At 47.1% G+C, this 21,361-nt stretch overlaps 1 protein-coding gene and 2 pseudogenes across 1 annotated transcript in view; 1 reads left to right on the forward strand and 2 right to left on the reverse strand.

Annotated features, from left to right (window-relative positions):
• Window positions 1–507: 507 nt before the first annotated feature.
• Window positions 508–1,115, reverse strand: LOC119621442 (tax1-binding protein 3 pseudogene; annotated as a pseudogene).
• Window positions 1,116–7,841: 6,726 nt separating this feature from the next.
• The window catches only part of TIAM1 (TIAM Rac1 associated GEF 1), a 348,490-nt gene continuing 334,970 nt past the window's right edge, over window positions 7,842–21,361 (forward strand). The window contains exon 1 of the mRNA XM_037990630.2: window positions 7,842–7,961. The gene's annotated coding sequence lies outside the window, so the exon portion shown is untranslated. The remainder of the gene's footprint in view (window positions 7,962–21,361) is intronic.
• On the reverse strand, window positions 19,455–20,313 carry LOC103217207 (mitochondrial transcription rescue factor 1 pseudogene; annotated as a pseudogene).

Raw genomic sequence — 21,361 nt, forward strand, 5'->3', positions numbered from 1 at the left:
CAGTGAGCCGAGATCGCGCCACTGCACTCCAGCCTGGGTGACAGAGCGAGACTCCGTCTCAAAAAAAAAAAAAAAAAAAAAAACAAAAGTTAAACCCACAGGCAAAGAGGAAAATGACAATCCTGAGAGCTGCCCTGAAATGTGAGCCTCGAACCTCGTCTAAATCCTGTAAGAAGGCAAACCCTGGGGAGGCCAGCACCCCTCGGGAGAGTGGGAGTGAACGGGGAGCCCACCTGGCTTCTATCCGGGCAAACCTTCATAGTGCCTCTGGCAGGATATGTGTGCAGTCCCCCGATGGGCAGAGGCACTGCGGGGTGGACACACGAGGGCTGGGGGGCGGTGGCGGAGCCGAACCCTGCAGCCAGGGCAAAGTGGGAAAGGCCTGGCCTCTCCAGCATTTCCCAGCTTTGGTGCTCCCAAGAGATGGTGGTTCCCACTTGCCCTGCCACAGCTGTGGCCAGGCAGCAGGGTCGGACCTGAGCCTGTGGTCACAGCAGACCGGCTACCACTCAGCTCCAGGCCCTTGTTTCCAATCCTGGGTGTCCAGGGGAGAAAGCTGGTCCCAGAGGCCCCAGGCCAGGGGTGGGAGAAGAGAAGGAAGGCCAGGCCAGGCCTCTGGGACCAGCTGTAGCCCTTCTGAGCGGGGGCCCAGCACTCAGCAGAAGCCAGGTGGGGACAGAGCATGGAAGTGGCATTCCTGTACAGAGAGGACGCAGGCAGGAGTTGCAGACGGTGGCAGCTGCTAGGACAGCATGGACTGCTGCACGGCCTTCTGCAGTGACTGCCGTGTCACCAGCAGGCGTACCACCTCCTCCGAGCGCTTGGTGAGCCGCTTCCGGGCCTGGTCGTGTGTGACCATGGTCATGTCCCAGCTGTTCACCTGCATGATCTTGTCTCCAATCTGCAGCCCAGCGATTTCAGCAGGGCCTCCTTCGGACACCCGTGTGACATAAATACCCTTGTCCGTCTTGTCTTCGGAAAAGGGATTCTGGGAAGGATCCTGGTCGATTCCACCTCCGATGCTAAAACTCAGGATTAAGTTCTCACCTTGACGCAGCTTGTGAATTTCAACTCTGCACCACGGCGGTGACCGGCTGGCCCGGGATGTAGGACATCTCGACCCCACTCTGGACGGCCAGCCCTGCTCCGAGAATGCCCCCCCTTTTTTTTTTTTTTGAGATGGAGTCTCGCTCTGTCCCCCAGGCTGGAGTGCAGTGGTGCTATCTCGGCTCACTGCAAGCTCCACCTCCCGGGTTCACGCCATTCTCCTGCCTGAACCTCCAGAGTAGCTGGGATTACAGGCAAGTGCCACCACGCCTGGCTAATTTTGTATTTTTAGTAGAGATGGGGTTTCTCCATGTTGGTCAAGCTGGTTTCTTAACTCCCAACCTCAGGTGATCCGCCTGTCTCAGCCTCCCAAAAGTGCTGGGATCACAGGCCTGAGCCACCTCACCTAGCCCTTGCCACTGCCTTTGGGCAAGGGCCCTGTGGAACTGGGAAGTTGATTCCATCAACTTCCCTTGTCACCTGCTGTTTGTTTGTACCCATGATCACCCCTGCAAGGAAGAAAACAGAAGAACTTTGATACTTATCCTAACACACTTCTGAAGGCATTTCCTGGGTCTTGCTGACATACAAAGCACATTTTCTACTTTATACTACAGCAGCCCTATGAGGTTCATTCTGAATGATTGTGTCTTTGTGGTAAAGGGGGAACCGAGCCTAGTGGGAGGGAGCTGCTGATCCTCCCAGCACAGCTCCCGAGGGGCCGATAAGGGCTCTAGAAGGGCTGACTGCTCCTCACCTGGGGTGGGAATCTGCAGACAGCTCCGGGCTTCGTTGTGCCCACCTGGGCATTTCCTGTGTGGTCCACTCTGCTGTTCTGTTGTCTCCTGAGTGTTTTTTCCCTCCTGGTTTGCTGCCTGGAGACTCTCAGCAGCCTGGAGGTTTTCAGAACAACACGATGAGATTTTCCCCAGCCGGGGAACTGTTTTTGCTGTTGCTTGTGCATCCGACACCTGCTGGGCTGATGAGCTTTGCAAATGTCACTGAATGTTGAGAGGGAGCTGTGAGAGATTTGCAGGAATGCACCATCCCAGCTGCCCCCTCCAGGGTGGGCGGTGGCCGGGGTTGGGGGGTGGTGCTGGTCCTTCCTCCAGCCCAGCACCCCTTGGCAGGGGGAGAGGTGGCATTCCTGCTCATGGAGCTGACCTGGGTGCCGGCCACGTACCAGTTCCTCTTTCTTCTCCTGGGGAGACAGTGGCTGTTTCTACGTGGTTTTTCTGACAGCATTGTCTCTTAAAATTTTTGGTCACCTTTTGAGGATATAGAAACATTTTGACCTTTTCCTTTCTGGATTTCTCTTTTCAGAAAAATGCACACATACATACACACAATTTTGTGTAGAAAATTCGAGATTTTAGCCAGACGTGGTGACTCACGCCTGTAATCTAAGCTACTTGGTAGACTGAGGCAGGAGAATCACTTGAACACGTGAGGCATGGGTTGCAGTGAACTGAGCGTGCCACTGCACTCCAACCTGAGTGACAGAGCCAGACTCTGTCTCCAAAAAAAAAAAAGAAAAAAAAAATTCAAGGTTTTCACTGACACTCTTACACTTGGAGGCTCCTCAGACAGTGCTCCACACCTACCCCCTACCCATGCCTGAAAATCTAGCTTAAAAATCAGGTTCTCTGTTTCTTCCCTCTCCATTGAGGGCAACGATAGAAAATCGAATTTGAAATTCTCTGCCCCTCTTCTTCTACTGTTGTCAGTCAGAGGCTTGGCAGGAAAATATATGGCACAGTCACAGGTGACAGAAGAGAGTCACGAGAGACGGTGTTTTCACAGAGTTAAGAAAAGCAGACCGGCTGGGTGCGGTGGCTCATACCTCTAAGCTTAGCACTTTGGGAGTCTGAGGCAGGAGGATTGCTTGAGCCTGGGAGTTCGAGACCAGCCTGGGCAACATAATGAGACCCTGTCTCTACCAATCCTCCCCGCTGCTGCCCAAATTAGCCAGGTATGGTGTGGTGGTGTGTGCCTTTAGTCCCAGCTACTTGGGAGGCCGAGGGGCAAGATCATGTAAGCTCAGCACGGGAGTTCAGGACTGCAGTGAACTATGTTCGTACCACTGTACTCCAGCCTAGGTGACAGAATGAGACCCTGTCTCAAAAAAGACAGGGATTGGGTCCCCTGGGGCAGCAGGAGGAAGCCCCTTTGTTCCCTAGAACTGAAGCCTGAGAGAAACAGGGACTTGTGATGATGAGACCTCCAAGTGCTGCTGTGGGGAGGAAGCAGGGTGTCAGTACTCCTACTGTCTTGACCCTCCTCCTACCCTCATCCCTGCCCTGGGTGCCTCGCCAGGGCCAGAAGGTGAGGAAGGGCAGCCTCTCAGGCACAGATCCCAGGGGAAAAAGAGGGAACGTCACCTGAAGGGCAACCCAAGAGTGTTGAGCACATCGCCCTTCTAGGTTTTTTTTTTTTGGAGACAGTTTTGCTCTGTCACATAGGCTGGAGTGCAGTGGCGCCTATCGGGTTCTGGTCATTCTGCTTCAGCCTCCCGAGTAGCTGGGACTACAGGCACCCGCCACCACGCCTGGCTAATTTTGTTTTTGTATTTTCAGTAGAGACAAGGTTTCACCGTGTTAGCCAGGATGGTCTCCATCTCCTGACCTCGTGATCCACCTGCCTTGGCCTCCCAAAGTGCTGGGATTACAGGCGTGAGCCACCGCGCCTGGCCTTTTTTCTTTTGTTTTTTGAGATAGCCTCACTCTGTTGTCCAGGCTGGAGTGCAGTGGTGTGATCTTGGCTCACTGAAACCTCCGCCTTCTGGGTTCAAGCGATTCTCCTGCCTCAGCCTCCCAAGTAGCTGGGATTACAGGCATGCACCACCACGCCCAGCTAATTTTTTTTTTTCTATTTTTTGAGTGGAGATGGGCTTTTACCATGTTGGCCAGGCTAGTCTTGAACTCCTGACCTCCAGTGATCCGCCTGAGTTGGCCTCCCAAAGTGCTGGGATTACATGCATGAGCCACCATGTGTGCCAACCCTTCTGGATTCTTAAATAACTTCTGCCCAGCAAGTAGATCGCACTTTTGAGATCAAGGAAGGCAGTTGTATCATCTTTATTTATTTCTACTTTTTTTTTTTTTTTTTTTAAAAAGAGTTTTGCTCTTGTCGCCCAGGGTGGAGTGCGATGGTGTGATCTCGGCTCACTGCAACCTCCACCTCCCAGGTTCAAGCAATTCTCCTGCCTCAGTCTCCTGAGTAGCTGGGATTACAGGTGCCCACCACCACGTCCAACTAATTTTCATATTTTCAGTATAGACGGGGTTTCACCATGTTGGCCAGGCTGGTCTCGAACTCCTGCCACAGGTGATTCACCTGCCTTGGCCTCCCAAAGTGCTAGGATTATAGGCCTGAGCCACCGCACCTGCCCTATTTTTACTTTTATTATTATTTTAGAAATGGATATTCTGTAACCTTGAACCCTGAACTCGAGCAATCTTCCCACATCAGCGTCTCAAGTAGCTAGGACTAAAGGCATGCCACCACAACTGGCTAATTTTATTATTTATTTATTTATTTATTTATTTTTTTATTTATTGAGATGGAGCCTCACTCTGTTGCCCAAGCTGGAGTGCTGTGGCATGATCTCGTGTCACTGCAACCTCTGCCTCCTGGGTTCAAGGGCTTCTTCGGCCTCAGGCTCCTCAGTAGCGGGGATTATAGGCGTGTGCCGCCATGCCCAGTTAATTTTTGTATTGTTATTAGAGACAGGGTTTCACCATGTTGGCTAGGCTGGTCTCTAACTCTTGACCTCCTTACCCCCCGCCTCGGCTTCCCGAAGTGCTGGGATTACAGGCGTGAGCCACGGCGCCCGGTCTTATTTTTATTTTTTAAGAAACAGGGAGTCTCACTCTGCCACTCAGGCTGGAGTGCAGTGTTGTGAACGTAGTTCATTGCAGCCTGGAACTCCCGGACTCAAATGATGCTCTTGCCTCTGGCTCTGAAGTAGCCAGGGCAACAGGTGTGTGCCACCACGCCCACTTAATCTAAAAAAAAGTTTTTGTGGAGATGGGGTCTTGCTGTGTTGACCAGGCTGGGGTCAGCTTTAAGTGCTTTCCTTTGGATTGGGGGATCATGGAACTTTGTTTAACTTTGCTAGGGTAATTTAGTAATTCTGTTAGTGATCGCAGGCTTCCTGGTTTTTGCCAGAGGCTTTTAGATTCAGTCTTTTAGTTTCAGTTTTTTTTTTTGGCCTATTTTATTTGTATGCTTGTCATTACAAGGCCACTTTGAAAAGCATCATTATCTTCACGATGATGAATCAATCTGCCTCGGTATCACAGGGAATTGTATGTAAATTGCTCACACAGCATTATGTGCAAAGGTAGTTTCCTCTTATTGTATGGTAGCTTGATGTTTAGAAACGGCCATTTCTAGATTTTGCAAAAAAGCACAATAATTATAATTATACTTGGGAAGAAATGGAGAAACTAGAAGGTGTTATGCGGTGTCAGGTATTACCGGGCACCAGCTATAACTCACCCCGCTGAGCTTGGGGCTGGGACGTCTGGATTCTGCTCTTTGCTCTGGCTAGTACTTGCCTATTGCCTTGGGCACCACCTCGAGGTATCAGCACCTCTGTTTGTTCCCTGGAGTTACTATTAAGGATGAAGACTTGCTCCTTGACCAAACTTGAATCCGGCTTCTCTGAGCCCCCTTCTCAGCTAGGCCTTTAGCCCACCCCCACCTTCCAGGCCTTCCCAGCTAGTTTTAGCAAGAATCTTGCTAAAGTTAGAGAGCTGCTAGATGAGTTTAGAGAGATATCCTCTATTCTGAATGTCTGATCACACCTGATCAAGTTCCTAGTTCCTATCCCTGTTGTCTAAGTCAGACTGCCTTGACTGCCTTTAGCAGGAATGCTGTTAAGTTGATTTAGCAAGAATCCCCCTGACTTTAATGTCTCTTCTTAGTAATTTCCCCTCCATGGACACCTCCCCCTGCTCATTGGCTACAGATCTCCAGACGTCTTTGCTGTATTTGGAATTGAGCCCAATCTTTCTCCCTGTTGCAATGAGCTTTACACCTGTTGTAGTAATCCTAAATAAAGTCTGCCTTACCATGTGTAAAAAGTGTCAGAATAATTTTTTGCTTTGACGTGACCCATCATAAAACCTTGGAATTGATTGGGATCCTCAGACCTCTAGTTCAACCTCGCCTGATATCAAGACCTTGAGAGGATCACTGCTCACTGCCAGGGGCCCAGTCACCGCGCTTACAGGCTGATTCTCATGGTTAAGAAGCCCTGCCTTGGTCTCAAGCCTGAAGTCTGCCTCAACTTTTACTCATTCGTCTTAATTCTGTCTTTCTTTGAAACCTGTTCCCTCCCTTATTAAGAGAAGATATTAGCTTTTAAGTAAGTATAGTGGCACACGCCTGTAGTCCCAGCTACTTGGGAGGATCGTTTGAGTGCTGGAGTTCGAGGCTACAGATCATGCCACTGCACGCTGCACTTAAAAATAAATAAATAAATAAATAAATAAATAAATAAATAAATAAAAATAATAAAATAAAATAAGAATATATTAGCTTTGAAAATTTTAACCTTTTTTTCTTTTTTCTTTTTCTTTTTTTTTTCTTTTTGAGACAGGTTCTTACTCTGTTGCCCAGGCTGGAGTGCTATGGTGCAATCACGCAATCATGGTTCACTGCAGCCTTGACCTCCCAGGTTGAGGGAATCCTCCCACCTCAGCCTTTCTAGTAGCTGGGACTACAGGTGCACACCACCGTGCCAGGCTGATTTTTTTCATTTTTATTTTTAAATTTATTTTTATTTTTTTAGGCAGAGTCTTACTCTGTCCCCCAAGCTGGAGTGCGGTGGTGCCGTCTCAACTCATTGCAACTTCCGCCTCCTGGGTTCAATCAGTTCTCGTGTCTCAGCCTCTCAAAGTGCTGGGATTACAGGCGTGAGCCACCGCATCTGGCCATTTTTTTGTTTTGTTTTCGAGACGAAATCTTGCTCTATCACCCAGGCTGGAGTGCAGTGACTCGATCTTGGCTCACTGCAACCCCTGCCTCCCGAGTTCAAGGGAGTCTCCTGCCTCAGCCTCCCAAGTAGCTGGGATTACAGGTGCACACCACCATGCCTGGCTGATTTTTTTATCTTTAGTAGAGACAGGGTTTCACCATGTTGGCCAGGCTGGTCTTGAACTCCTAACCTCAAGTAATCCACCCACCTCAGACCTCAAGTAATCCACCCACCTCAGCCTTCCAAAGTGCTGGGATTACAGGCGTGAGCCACTGTGCCCAGCCTATATTTTTTATTTTTTGAAGAGACGGTGTTTTGACGTGTTGCCGAGACTGGTCTTGAACTCCTGGGGTCAAGCAATCTGTCAGCCTCAGCCTCTCAAAGTGCTGGGACTGAGGGTATGAACCACTGTGCCTGGCCCAATTTTAACCATCTTAAGAAAATAAAAATAAAAAAATAAAAACGTATCACTCATCTTGTTTCCTTGAACCGGATTCTGAGCCTGGTTTGAAACTGTGTTGCCGACCTGGGAATATTGTTACTGTGGAAGGCTGTTAGGGAGATGCACAGGGGTTGACTCTGTGGACTCCATCTTTGTTTCAAGGTCGTGGTTGGTTCTCCTCCTCTGCTTCTAATTTTAAGGCCTTTGTTTCTTTCCTCTGCTATTAGCAATGGCTGTTGCCTCCTCTGGTAGAGTTTTATAAATGACGCATTTCTTTTTCTTCTATGGAATAAAATGGATGGGCTTTGTGGAAGCTGTTTGTCACTTAGAAGTTTTTTTTTTTGGTTTGTTTTTCTTACCTTCCAGGTTGATGGTCACGTTCCAGATGTAAACAGCTTTAGAAGCCTGACCGTCATATGGTGAGCAGTTTACACTCTCATATACGCCCTGTCATGTGCTTTGAAGGACTTTCTAGGGGCATCAAGGGTACGTGAATACATTTGCTTTTTCACTTATTTGTCTGTTATCTAGCCCGAAATCTGTGCCTGCTGTTTGTTGATTTTCACTCCTGTTCTTTTTTTTTTTTTTTTTTTTTTTTTTTTCCTGGAGACGGAGCCTTACTCTGTTGCTGGAGTGCAGTAGCGCTATCTTGGCTCACTGCAACCTCCACCTCCCAGGTTCAAGCCATTCCCCTGCCTTGGCCTCCTGAGTAGCCGGGATTACAGGTGCCTGCTACAATGCCTGGCTAATTTTTGTATTTTTAGTAGAGACGGGGTCTCGTCACGTTGGCCAAGCTGGTCTTGAACTTGTTACCTCAAGTGATCCGTCTGCCTCAGCCTCCCAAAGTGCTGGGATTACAGGCGTGAGCCACTGTGCCCGGCCTCTTACTTCCTTTTTAACATGACACTATTCTGTTGGATATGAGGCAAGAGCAAAGTCAGGGAGACCAGTTAGGAGGTGACAGTGATGAGGGTGCTGGCAATGTAGCCGGTACTGGCGATGGGCTGCTGGTGGTGGAGATGAGGCAGATTCTGGAACCCTTTGAGGGTCGAATTGGCAGGGAATTTGCTCTGGGCGGATTGTGAGGTATGAGGGGAAGATGTGTCCAGGAGAGGGAAGAACCCATGTATTTGGGGTTTGTGACGTGACAGTGGTTGATCACGGCTGCTCTGGGCTCCCTGGGCTCTTCTTGGCCCTTCAGCAGGTAGGAGTTCAAAGCTGGAGTGCAAAGGCTTATCGCCTGAGCGCTCACTGAGTAATTGATTACTTCCTGGGTAGGGTAATTCCCTGGTAGACCAGTTACCTCATTTGAATTGGTGACCACAGCCTGCGTCCCCAGCCCTGGTGTGCTGCTAGACACAGGAAGAAGCAGGCCGGCCCAGAGTGGTGGCTCATGCCCCTATAATCCCAGCACTTTGGGAGACCGAGGTGGGTGGATCACCTGACGTCAGGAGTTTGAGACCAACCTGGCCAACATGGTGAAACTCTGTGTCTACTCCAAATACAAAAATTAGATGGGCGTGGTGGCAGGTGCCTGTAATCCCAGCTACTTGGGAGGCTGAGGCAGGAGAGTGGCGGAGGTTGCAGTGAGCCAAGATTGCGTCACTGCACTCTAGCCTGGGCAATAGAGTGAGACTTGGTCTCAAAAAAAAAAAAAAAAAAAAAAAAAAAAAAAGGCCGGGCGCGGTGGCTCAAGCCTGTAATCCCAGCACTTTGGGAGGCCGAGACGGGCGGATCACAAGGTCAGGAGATCGAGACCATCCTGGCTAACCCGGTGAAACCTCGTCTCTACTAAAAAATACAAAAAATTAGCCGGGCGAGGTGGCGGGCGCCTGTAGTCCCAGCTACTCGGAGGCTGAGGCCGGAGAATGGCGGGAACCCGGGAGGCGGAGCTTGCAGTGAGCTGAGATCTGGCCACTGCACTCCAGCCTGGGCGGCAGAGCCAGACTCCGTCTCAAAAAAAAAAAAAAAAAAAAAAAAGTGAGTTTAGGCAGGCAGTTTGGAGAGGTCACTATAGAACCTCTAGGGGGCCGGGCACTGTGGCTCACGCCGGTAATCCCAGCACTTTGGGAGGCCGAGGCCAGTGGATCACGAGGTCAGGAGATCGAGACCATCCTGGCTAACACGGTGAAACCCCGGTCTCTACTAAAAATACAAAAAAATTAGCCGGGCGTGGTGGCGGCGCCTGTAGTCCCAGCTACTCAGGAAGCTGAGGCAGGAGAATGGCATGAACCCAGGAGGCGGAGCTTGCAGTGAGCTGAGATGGCGCCAGAGGGAGACTCCATCTGAAAAAAAAAAAAGAACCTCCAGTGGACATGCAGTTCAGGGGACAGACTCCATGATGGAATGTCGTTGCTTCTGTGAGGGAGAGGCCCTCGCGTCTTGAGAGTTGTGGTTGTTGAGAAATGATGCCTCCCTGGTATTAGATTGGTGCAGAAGTTATTGCAGTTTTTTCATTACTTTCAGTGGCAAAAACAGCAATTACTTTTGCACCAACCTAATACCTCTAGACTTGGTTTTTGTCTTACGAAAATATTCCTGGGTATAATCGGCTCGGCCTGGTGGATACATTTGGATCAACTGGATCTCTTTGCTTATTCCTGCTGTATTCTTATAGGAGTGTCTTAAGTGTGTCTCTGCTTCACTCCTCCTTTCTAGCACTCTGAGAACTAGAATAGGGGTCAGCAAATCACAGCCTGTGGGCCTGTTTCTGTAAATAAAGTTTTATTGGAACACAGCCATACTCCTTTGTGTACGTGTTATCTATAGCTGTGCTTTCTTGGTACCATAGCAGAGTTGAGTAGTTGTGAAATATGGCCTATAAGGCCTGAGATCGTTACTATTTGACCCTTTATTTAAAAAAAAAGCTTGGTGATCTTTGGGTTAAAAGAGACACAGAGGATAAATAAGGCTATAGTAGATGGATCACACAGAAGTACTCCTTGTCCTGGACACACTGTTCAGCCTTAGTACATGTGAATGTGAAATTTGTAGCTCACAAACTGTGGCTTAAAAGTATCAAAACTGGCTGCACATGGTGGCTCATGCCTGTAATCCCGGCACTTTGGGAGGCTGAGGTGGGAGGATTGCTTGAACCCAGGAGTTCGAGGCCAGCCTGGGCAACATGGAGAGACCCCATCTCTACAAAAATATAGAAAAGTTAGCCAGGCGTGGTGGCACATGCCTGTGGTCCCAGTTAGCTGGGAGGCTGAGGTGGGAAAATCACCTGAGCCTGGGAAGTTGAGGCTGCAGTGAGCCATGATCACACTACTGCACTCCAGCCTGGGCAATAGAGCGAGATCAGGTCTCACACGCACACACAAAAGGGTCGAAATTATTTAATTTTCCTTATTTACTCTTGTAATGTGAGACATTATCCTTATATTTGAAATATTGAAATTCAGCATGGGTAGGTTCATACTAAATAATGGTGTCCTTTTACTTCATCGATAATTGAATGCTGGCAGTCCCCACATTCAGCATTTTAAATTTTTTTAATTTTTATTTTTTTGAGAGAGGGCCTCTCTCTGTTGCCCAGGCTACATTGCAAGTGGCATGATCTTGGTTCACTCCGATCTTGGTTCACTCCAACCCCCGCCTGCCGGGTTCAAACAATTCTTCTGCCTCAGCCTCCCGAGTAGCTGGGATTACCTACATGCACATCACGCCCAGCTAATTTTTTGTATTTTTAGTAGAGACGGGGTTTCACCATGTTGACCAGGCTGGTTTTGAACTCCTGACCTCCAGTGATCTGTCCGCCTCGGCCTCCCAAAGTGCTGGGATTACAGGTGTGAGCCACCGCACCCGGCCTCAAATTCAGCATTTTGAGACCCGATTCGCTGTCCCCTCTTCCTTTACAGAGTAAAGCTTTCTCTTTCATAGGAGTATGCTACCATGTGGTTTATTTTATTTGTGTTTGGTCGGGAGTTCCCCATGTTTTTATTGACTATTTCATGCTAAGGGCTTTCAAAATAAGTAGATTTGTATTTTTTTCTCCCTAAATGGAATTCATCTTGTTTTATCTAAGTTATTCATTTTGTCCTTTGGCTATATTGCATGCTACATTATAATGGATGGCTATTGAATTCTTTATGTAAAAAAAATGAAATAGATTGAAAATTTAAAGGACTTCTTTTTTAATTGCATCTGAATATAAAAACAGGAGTTTAATTATTAAAAATGGTGGAAGAAAAGAATTAAAACAGTAAAATTGCTTAGCAAAGATTCTGTTTTATAATGCATTCAGATATAATTGGTGTCATAATGTGTCATTAACAGTCTTTGAAGTGTGAAGCTTAAGTTTGGGTGGATGAAGGACCTCTTAGGATGTGGGGATGTCTATACTTGTTCTTGAACAGTAGCACTTCCTTTTTCATTTTTGTTTTTGAGACAAAGTCTCGCTCTGTTGCCCAGGCAGGAATGCAGTGGCACGATCTTGGCTCACTGCAACCTCTGCCTCCCAGTTCAAGCGATTCTCTAGCCTCAGCCTCTTAAGTAGCTGGGATTGCAGGTGCCACTACCACGCCTGGCTAATTTTTATATTTTTAGTAGAGATGGGGTTTCACTATGTTGGCCAGGCTGATCTCGAACTCCTGAACTCAAGTGATCCACCTGCCTCAGCTTCACAAAGTGCTGGGATTACAGTTGTGAGTCACCACGCCCGGCCTAGAACAGTGGCACTTCCGAAGTGGTGCACAGGTTGTGGGGCTTTGTTATCTGCCTTTATGTGCGTGTGGTCGAAGGAGATGGTAGAAGAAAGGCTAGGACAGAGGATCATCCTCCGATGCTTGACCACCCACCCGTTACTGCCTGGGGTTTGTCAGGGAGGAGAGGACAAACTCCTTAATATGGGCAGTGGCTTCAGCTTCAGATCTCAGGCTAACTTCCCGGGGAGTTGGAGTCTACAATGTGCTAGACTGGTCTGGGGCTTGCTGTGTAAAACCTGCAGAGGAGCCTTCTTGGTGCATTTTCTAGATCCACACCCTAACCTGCGTGTGAGTCCCCCATGGATCTTGTTGCCGTGCTGGCTGGGAATAATAAGTATGAGGAAAAGCACCCTGAAGAAAAAGAGGGGAAGAGAATGGAACCTCAGGCTGAGAGTCTCAGCACCCGTTTTTTCCATGCATCATCTGGCTCCAGTTGGCTCTTTGAAGACTAGGAGACTAGAATACTCGAGAACACAAAATATGAGAGAGAGCGTAGGAGGCGGATCTGAGCTTATATTCACTGTTACTCTGGTCCAAAAGTTCCTTGCCCATTACTCCCTCTGGCCAGGCTTCTCCCAGGTGGTGGGTGTTCTTCATCACCCTCTGATGGTCAAATCCCAGAGTCCCAGCCTGTTGTAGAAAGTTACTAAAGGCTTCACACCAGAGTTTCCGGTTGTGGACGCCATCTAGGGTGGGGTGGGGAGGCAAAACTGCCCAGTACCCTTACTGGAAAGAGACCACTAATAAACATCTGGGGCCTTTTCTCTTCTTTTGAAGTAGCTTTTAGAGTGTGAATTCTTCTTTGGAATATCTTCATCAATTGCAGATATTTCTCTTGTTGGGTGTAAAATTTCAGTAAATTTCAGTAAAATTCTTTTTTATTTTTTTTGAGACGGAGTCTCGCTCTGTCGCCCAGGCTGGAGGACAGTGGTGTGATCTTGGCTCACTGCAAGCTCCACCTCCCGGGTTCACGCCATTCTCCTGCCTCAGCCTCCCGAGTAGCTGGGACTACAGGCACCCGCCATCACGCATGGCTAATTTTTTGTATTTTTAGTAGAGACTGGGTTTCACCATGTTAGCCAAGATGGTCTCGATCTCCTGACCTTGTGATCCACCCGCCTCGGCCTCCCGAAGTGCTGGGATTACAGGTGTGAGCCACCGCGCCTGGCCAAATTTCAGTAAAATTCTTAGTGCAGTTGCCTCTCAGTTGGTGTTCTTCTTCATTCTTGTCTGCATAGTGTCCATTCTCCACACAATAGCTAGAGGGATCTAAATAGTTTGCATCTAGAAGTTCAAGACCAGCCTGGGCAACATAAATAAAAAGAATTAGCCGGGTGTGGTGGCACATGCCTGTAGTCCTAATTACTCAGGCTGAGGTGGGAGGATCGTGTGAGCCTGGAAGGTTGAGGCCCCAGTGATCTTTGATCTGCAGTCAGCCTGGGCGACAGAACAAGACCCTGTCTCAGTCAATCAATCAATCAATCAATCAATCAATCAATCAATAGCAATCAAGTCCCCTTACTCCTCTGGTTGAACTTCCAATGGCTTCCCATTATAGTTGGTTTGAAAGCCAGACTTTCTGCTGGGACTAGGAGGCCTGAAGTGATTTGGCCCTGCCTCCTTCTCACCTCCTGTCCTCTTCATTTAGGGCACTTCAGATGCCTTCCTTCTGGGACTAGAATACAAGCAGCGTGCCTCTGCTGCAGGCCATCCCACTGCATGCCCCCAGTACTCTCCCTCCAAGCTCTGCCTGGCCAGCCATTCACTTCCTTCAGGTCTTGCTCAAATATCGCTTCCCCGGGCAGACTTCCCTGAGAACCTAAGCTGAAGTAGCAGCCCTCTCCCCAGCCCCCTCCCTCCCCTCCCCTTCCTGTTCCCGCTGTGTTCTCATCATGGCACTCACGGCCATCTGACTCTTTCTCATGGATGTAGTCATCGTTGGTTGCTCCCATTAGAGTAAAGGGTTCCCAAAGATGTAGGTGCACATTGTCTAAATCAGTGCAGGTGCTGTCATTCAGAGACAGGCCTGCTAAGCAGGTATATTCTTCAACTGGACAGTGTCTGGTAAGTACAGTTTCCTAAGATGAATACATTGAGGGAATAGTTCAGATTCAGAAATATATATCGTGGTCTATCTTGGTAACAAAACCAAACCAGGACAGTGTTCTTTTTTCTTTTTTTTTTTTTGAGATGGAGTTTTGCTCTTGTTGCCCAGGCTGGAGTGCAACGGCATGATCTTGGCTCACTGCAACCTCCGTCTCCCAGGTTCAAGCGATTCTCCTGTGACAGCCTCCTGAGTAGCTGGGATTACAGGCGCCTGCCCCCTATGCCCAGCTAAGTTTTGTATTTTTAGTAGAGACGGGTTTCACTATGTTGGCTAGGCTGGTCTCGAACTCCTGACCTCAGGTGATCCACCCACCTTGGCCTCCCAAAGTGTTGGGATTACAGGTGTGAGCCACCGCACCCGACTGATTGTTTTCTTATCGAACCTCATGTGTTAGGGTAGCCCACAGTGTGGAGGATTATAACACAGGATGTCTGACTTCCTGTGGCTTCAGGCCTCAGTAACCTCCCAAGTCCCCTTGGCCTAGTACCGTTTCACTTGGGTAACAAGGGGACTTGCCTATCTCAGGATCTCTCAGTTTCTGAACTGCTGACATTGTGGGCTGGATAATTCTTTGTGGTGCATTCTGTGCCAAGTATTGAAGGATGTTTCAGCTCAGCCTTGGCCTCTTCCCTGTAGAAGTCAGGACACCCTCCTAGTTGGGACAACCAAAATGTCCCCAGACATTGCTAAATGGCCCCTGGAGGCAGGAGGTTGGGGGACATAAGATCACCCTGGTTGAGATCCACTGGTTTAGTGAAACACCTGCATACCCAAGGTTCCACTATTAGCCTTTTATACCATTCTTTATCATTTACCTATTAGTGTGGTTGAGATTTGCTAATGTATAAGAAAGTGCTTTGAAACATAGCGTGTTATTCAAATTTAGATATGTTGATGACTGATGTTTTCTTTTATCATCTACATTTGTGGTCTCCATTCCTTTGTTATCGTTGTCTTACTTTTCATTTGTCATTTATGAAATATTTATCCCCTAACCAGAATACTGTTCTTCACTAATGTATTTAAGTGTGTTTGATACTTAAAATCACAGAGAAAGTCTTGACTGGAAGGAATCTAGAGGGACCTTAGGGCAAACAGTAAATATCCTGTTAATGTCCTTGTCATGGCTGTCATTATCATGATCTTTCTGAATCCCTTTAATTTAAAGATGAGGAAGCGAAGAGGGACAGTGGTGCACCCAAATCTTGGTTAATGGTAGAGCAATGACTGTCTGGGTGTTTCTGTGGAATTTACTTGCACTTTTGTTTTCTGTGAAGTTGGTGCTGGAATTAGCAGAGCTCTCTACCTCCTCCACTGAGCTCCCTGCCGGAGCCTGAACATAAAGTGCTGTATTCTGGGCCCATGGAAGATTTGTTAGTAAGAAATTTTCTTTACAAAAAAAAATGATCAGGGAGGAGACATGGGGAGTCAGTGAAAAAGAGGGAGAGAAGAGCATCTTAAACTGCAAAGATGTTGGACTGGAAAAGGAAAACTATGAAAAACATTGCAAAAAGAAGAGAAATAGAAGGAATCTGTGGAAGGAACTGAAGAATCAATTCAACCAAGTGCAGTGTTGGATCTTGTATGGATCCTGATTTGAACACGATGACTGTGAGAGAAGGAGAGAGAGGGAGACAAAATCAGGGACATTTAACCAGGAAATGGTTAATTGGTGGTGTTAAGGATTTTTGGGGGCTGGGTGCATACGATGATGTTTAGTAAAAGGTCCTTCTCTTTTAGAAATAAGTGTTGAGGTATTAATGGATGATGGAATAGGATGCTTATTTTCTTCAAAATAAATAAGCCAGTGTTGGGGGAGTATAGCGAACTAGGATTGAATAGTTGAAGCCATATTGTGAGTCCATGGGGATTACATACCTATCATAAAACATTTCCAAGTAACAACTTTTAAAAACATGAACGTTGATCAACTGTAGTACATCACAAACCTCTTCGCAACCTAAAACAATAAAGAAAGAAACAGTGTGAGAAATTTGCCAACTTTTTCATCTTATCTTAAAGGATCTTCCAAATGCAGCAGATGTTTCCCAGTTTTCCCTGGCAAAGGCCCTTTGCCCTGAGTGACAAGCGGATATGGGAACAGGAGCTCGAGGAAGCTCACCCTTGCCAGGGCGGCAGGGAGGCTGCTGGTCCTCATGCACCTGCTCCCAGGTTCCGCCTGGTCCCAGATTCCGCCAGGTATGACCCTCTCTGTGCCAGCAGAGAATGCACAGTGTCCCCGCAGAGCTGATAGGAGCGTCTTCCTTCCTGAGCCTCCTCCGTCTCTCCTGCACCCTTCCAGAAATGATCTGTGGACCAACCTATCTTTTTTTGCAAATGCTTTATACTTTAGATAATATACAAATTTTAAACAGTCACAGAAAGATGACAATGTAATACAAAAGAGATTCCTCTTCCAACAGCCCCCTTCTGGAACCACTTGAGTGTGGTGACATATTGACACTCTGCTACCCTGGAATTCTCGGCATATGCTTCCCACAACGAGGAATGTTCTCCTACGTAATCACAAGATAGCCATTGATATCCGGAAATTAACATGGACACATTACCACCCTCTAGTCCTCAGACCCCAGTCAGATTTCTCCTGTTGTTCCTGGAATGTCCTTTATAAGCAAAAGGATCTAGTTCAGAATCATGCATCACATGTTGTGGTTTCCTTCAATTCAGATCATTTCCTCAGTTTTTCCTTGACAGCCATGATTTTCCTTAACACCTTTAAGGATGGCGGGCTATTGTTATTGTGTTCTAGAAGATTCCTTAATTTTGGTTTGCCTGATAATTTTCTCACGATTAGAATCTGGTTCTGCATTTTTGGCAGCAGCGTCACAGAATTGCTGTGTTCTAGCGCTTCCCATCTGGTGGTCCAGATTTTGAGCTGTTCTACTATTAACTCGTAGTTTACTGTGTCTTGTTCAGTGGCCTGTATTCCATTACTCTCATTCTACTAAAAGTACAGAAATTAGCCGGGCGTGGTGGTGAGTGCCTGTAGTCCCAGCTACTCAGGAGGCTGAGGCAGGAGAATAGCTTGAACCCGGGAGGCGGAGGTTTCAGTGAGCTGAGATCATGCCACTGAACTCCAGCCTGGGTGACAAGAGTGAGACTCTGTCTCCAAAATAAAAAAAAAATTAAAAAATTAAAAATAAAATTATTTTGATGCTCATATTCCCACTCATCTGGCTGAGAGCAGCTTGTTTCTCTGTGCTATCATTCTTTGAGTACTTCCTTATTTTCTAGCCTATGTTCTAGGCTCTTTTTTTTTTTTTTTTTTTAAACCTGGATTTTTCACTCTTGTTGCCCAGGCTGGAGTGCAATGGTGCGATCTCGACTCACTGCAACCTCTGCCTCTTGGATTCAAGCAATTCTCCTGCCTCAGCCACCCAAGTATCTGGGATTACAGGCATGTGCCACCATGCCCAGCTGATTCTGTATTTTTAGTAGAGGTGGGGTTTCTCCACATTGGTCAGGCTGGTCTCGAACTCCTGACCTAGGTGATCTACCCCTACTCAGCCTCTCAAAGTGCTGGGATTACAGGCATGAGCCACCGCACCTAGACTCTAGGCTCATCTTATTCTTTGCTTGCCCCAGCAGGGGAACCAGCCATTTCTCTAAGGAGTCGTGGTTTCTTTTAGTTGACACGGACATAGAAACCAAAATCTGGGCTTAAGGTGTGTTCATTGCTTATTGAGGAGTCACTGTCCCGAGATGCTCACTAGGGAGTTACATCTTCACACACATGAGTTCACACTGATGCCTTCAATTCTGATTCAGCTCCACAAGGTTCATTCTAGTTTTCTCCTTTTCCACATTTAAATGGCTTCTCCAGCAAGCAAAACTCTGGTGCCCATTATCCTTCATATCTTCACTTATTTGGTCAATTGGCATGTATGTAACCAATCTCTTTTTCCTGGCTCTGCCTCCTCCCACGTGGATGCCCTCCTTGTCATGCTTGGCTTGGACATGTGTACTGGGCTGCTGTTCCACATGGCCCCTTCCTCACCTTGCTAGGTCGGGTTGGACACCCTACTCAGTGACACCATGGCCTCCCCTTCCTGTGTGAACGCCTACCTTGCTCTGGCCCATGTTAAGACTTCAGGAATGGATTGCTAGGAAAGGAGAGTTTTTGTTTTATACATATATAAGAAAGATCATAGTACACATGTTGTTTTCTGACATGCTCTTAAAATTTTTAACCTTATGAAATCTCATGGGCATCTTACTATAGTAATACATGTAGATCCATCTCATTGCTTAATGACTGCCTTGAACCAGTTAGTAAATATTTTCCTGAGCATGTGTTTTGTGCTATGTATTGTTCCAAACTCTTGGAATTTATCAGCAAAAAATAGAGACAAAAATCGGTCTTTGTGGAGCTTGCATTCTAGCAGGGGGAGAAAGAAAACAATCAACATAACAAATAGTAAATCTTATAGCATGGCAGAAGCTGATAAATGGTCTGGATGAAAGTACAGCAGCTCATGAGGTAACTGAAGTGCAGTTAAAAATACATTGGTTAGGGTAGGCATTTATGGGAAAGACTTTGGGCAAACAATGGAAGAAAATGTGGCTATGGAGGAAGAGCATTCTGGGAAGAGGTAATAACAGCTCGTGCTGGAGTGGGAGCAACAGAAATGTGGCCAGTGTGCCTGGACCAGGCTGAGCAAAGAGCGTATAGAAGGTTCAGTGAGGTCAAGCAGGCCAGGTCATATCGGTCTTTGTAGCACATTGATTTTTCCCCCTTTTTTGTCCGTTTCCTTTTTAACCCATGGAAATGTATTCATTTTACTGCACTTCCTTTTTTTTTATTTTTAAAATTTTATTTATTTATTTATTTAGAGATGGAGTCTTGCTCTATTGCCCAGGCTGGAGTGCAGTGGCGCAATCTCACTGCAACCTCTGCCTCCCAGGTTTAAGTGATTCTCCTGCGTCAGCCTCCCGAGTAGCTGGGACTAGAGGCATGTGCCACCGCGCCTGGCTAATTTTTGTATTTTTGTAGACATAGAGTCTCGCCATGTTGGTCAGGCTGGTTGTGAACTCCTGACCTCATTACCCGCACATCTTGGCCTCCCTGCTGGGATTACAGGCGTGAGCCACTGTGCCCTGCCCCCTGGCTTCTTAATGACTGTCAGCTGGAGGTCACCTCAGCGCTTAGAGGCCATTCTCACTATCTATAGACATCCACAGTTCCTGCCACACAGCCCCTCCATGGGCAGTTCCAACATGGCAATTTGCTATTTTTCTTTTACAGTTGACCCTTTCCTCTACCACTGAAAAGCAGCTTTATTGCTAAAAAGCAATCCGTTTATTTAGACATTCTCTTCCTAGGCAACTTTGTTTTTCCACTGCCATAACACTACTCTATTTTTCACTTTCAGTCTTCAAACACTTTTTTCAGGAGAATCCTCATCACTGTCTCTGTTCCTGCTTCTTTATCCCCTCCAATGAGAAGATCCAATGTATCTCCCACTTTGACCATGCTATTTTTCTTCCATAACTTTTCCCCATTCAGCCTGAGTTCGCCTTTGTAGAATGCATCTTCCGCTTGGTTTCTCCCAGTATCTAGGCCTGTCTTCAGGATATCATCGTACTGAAAAGACTGCACTGCTTTTTCCAGGTCTTGATAGCTTTTGACTATAGTAGGGTCATCCTCAAGCTCCTCTTCCTGCTCACTCATCTCCTCGTGATCGCTTTCTTCATCAGAGTCCTCTTCATCTTCTACTTTTTGTGGTGACTTTGTAGTAGATTTATTAGAGCTTTTATTACTTTTGAGTCTTACGGGAAAGGGAAAAATATATTCTGGAGATATTAGAAGCCTTGAGAATTTCAGTGAGAAAATATTATGGATAAGTCTTTTATAATTTGGTGCATGTAACTTAGTGCTGTATTGATTCCAGGAAGTACAGAGTTTGTGTGACGAAGGTGTCCCTTGGAGAACACCCCAGAGTCCAATCCAGGCATCTGGCTTTCTTAAAACACCGGCAAGCAATTCGATGCTAGTCATAGCCATGGCGCTTATAACCTTTCTTTTGCTGTTGTTATTTTGAAATAGGGTCTTGCTCCGTGGCCCAGGCCGGAGTACAGTGGTGCAATTTGGCTCACTGCAATGTCCGCCTCCTGGGCTCAAGCAATTCTCATGCCTTAGCCTCCCCAGTAGCTGGGACTACAGGTGTGTGCCACCATGCCTGGCCAACTTTTTGTATTTTTGGTAGAGACAGGATTTCATCATGTTGGCCTGGCTGGTCTTGAACTCCTGAGCTCGGCAGTTTGCTTTTTCAAGGCCCAGCCTACTTAGATGAAGTGTTACATAATGAAATATCATCTGTGGAGTGACATCCCATCATTTTGTCATGTCCTGCCTACTTTCAAGGGGAGGGGTTATATAAGAAACATGGATCATTTGGGATCGATCACCTTAGGATGTGCCCTCTATAAGGTGGTCTGCCAATCTTGGAAGTTCAACCTGAAACCCAAACTCACTGTTTTTGCTCTTCCAACTTCTTCATCTCTATTAGCATCACCTCCAGTCTTCCAGCCACTGGATTTTTAGCCTGGGTGTTAGCACTGACCCTTCTTTTTCTTTGTCATTTTCAGTATCCTTGCACTTATGAAGTACTCTCAAATTTTCCTGGGCATGTCCTTTGTAAACCATCTTCCTAAACACTAGTTTTTGTATTTCTCACTCTCTCTTTATCTCTCTTTCTCTTTCTCTGTGTCTCTGACACACACACAGACACACACACACACACACACGCTTTCACTCTGTCTGGTACCGAGTTTCTCCCAGAGCCTGTTGCCTAGTGTTGGCTTAATTGTCCACCCTTTTCTCTATGAACAAATTGCTTCACTTCCACATTTCTGCTGTGTTGGTTCGGAGCTTGTCCGTCCTTCCTGGGATGTCCTTGGCCACATTTCCCATTACCCCTCCCAAGCCTCTGCGTTTGCTCTTTCTCTGAACTGCAGACTCTGGTCCACTTAGGCCCAGTGCCTTTCTTTACGTTAGGATCATCAAGGTCATTGAAATTGGATGACTCAGCCATGTGTAGACTTGGCTAACT

The sequence above is a fragment of the Chlorocebus sabaeus genome, chromosome 2 (assembly GCF_047675955.1).
Source record: "Chlorocebus sabaeus isolate Y175 chromosome 2, mChlSab1.0.hap1, whole genome shotgun sequence".
Lineage (NCBI taxonomy): Eukaryota > Metazoa > Chordata > Mammalia > Primates > Cercopithecidae > Chlorocebus > Chlorocebus sabaeus.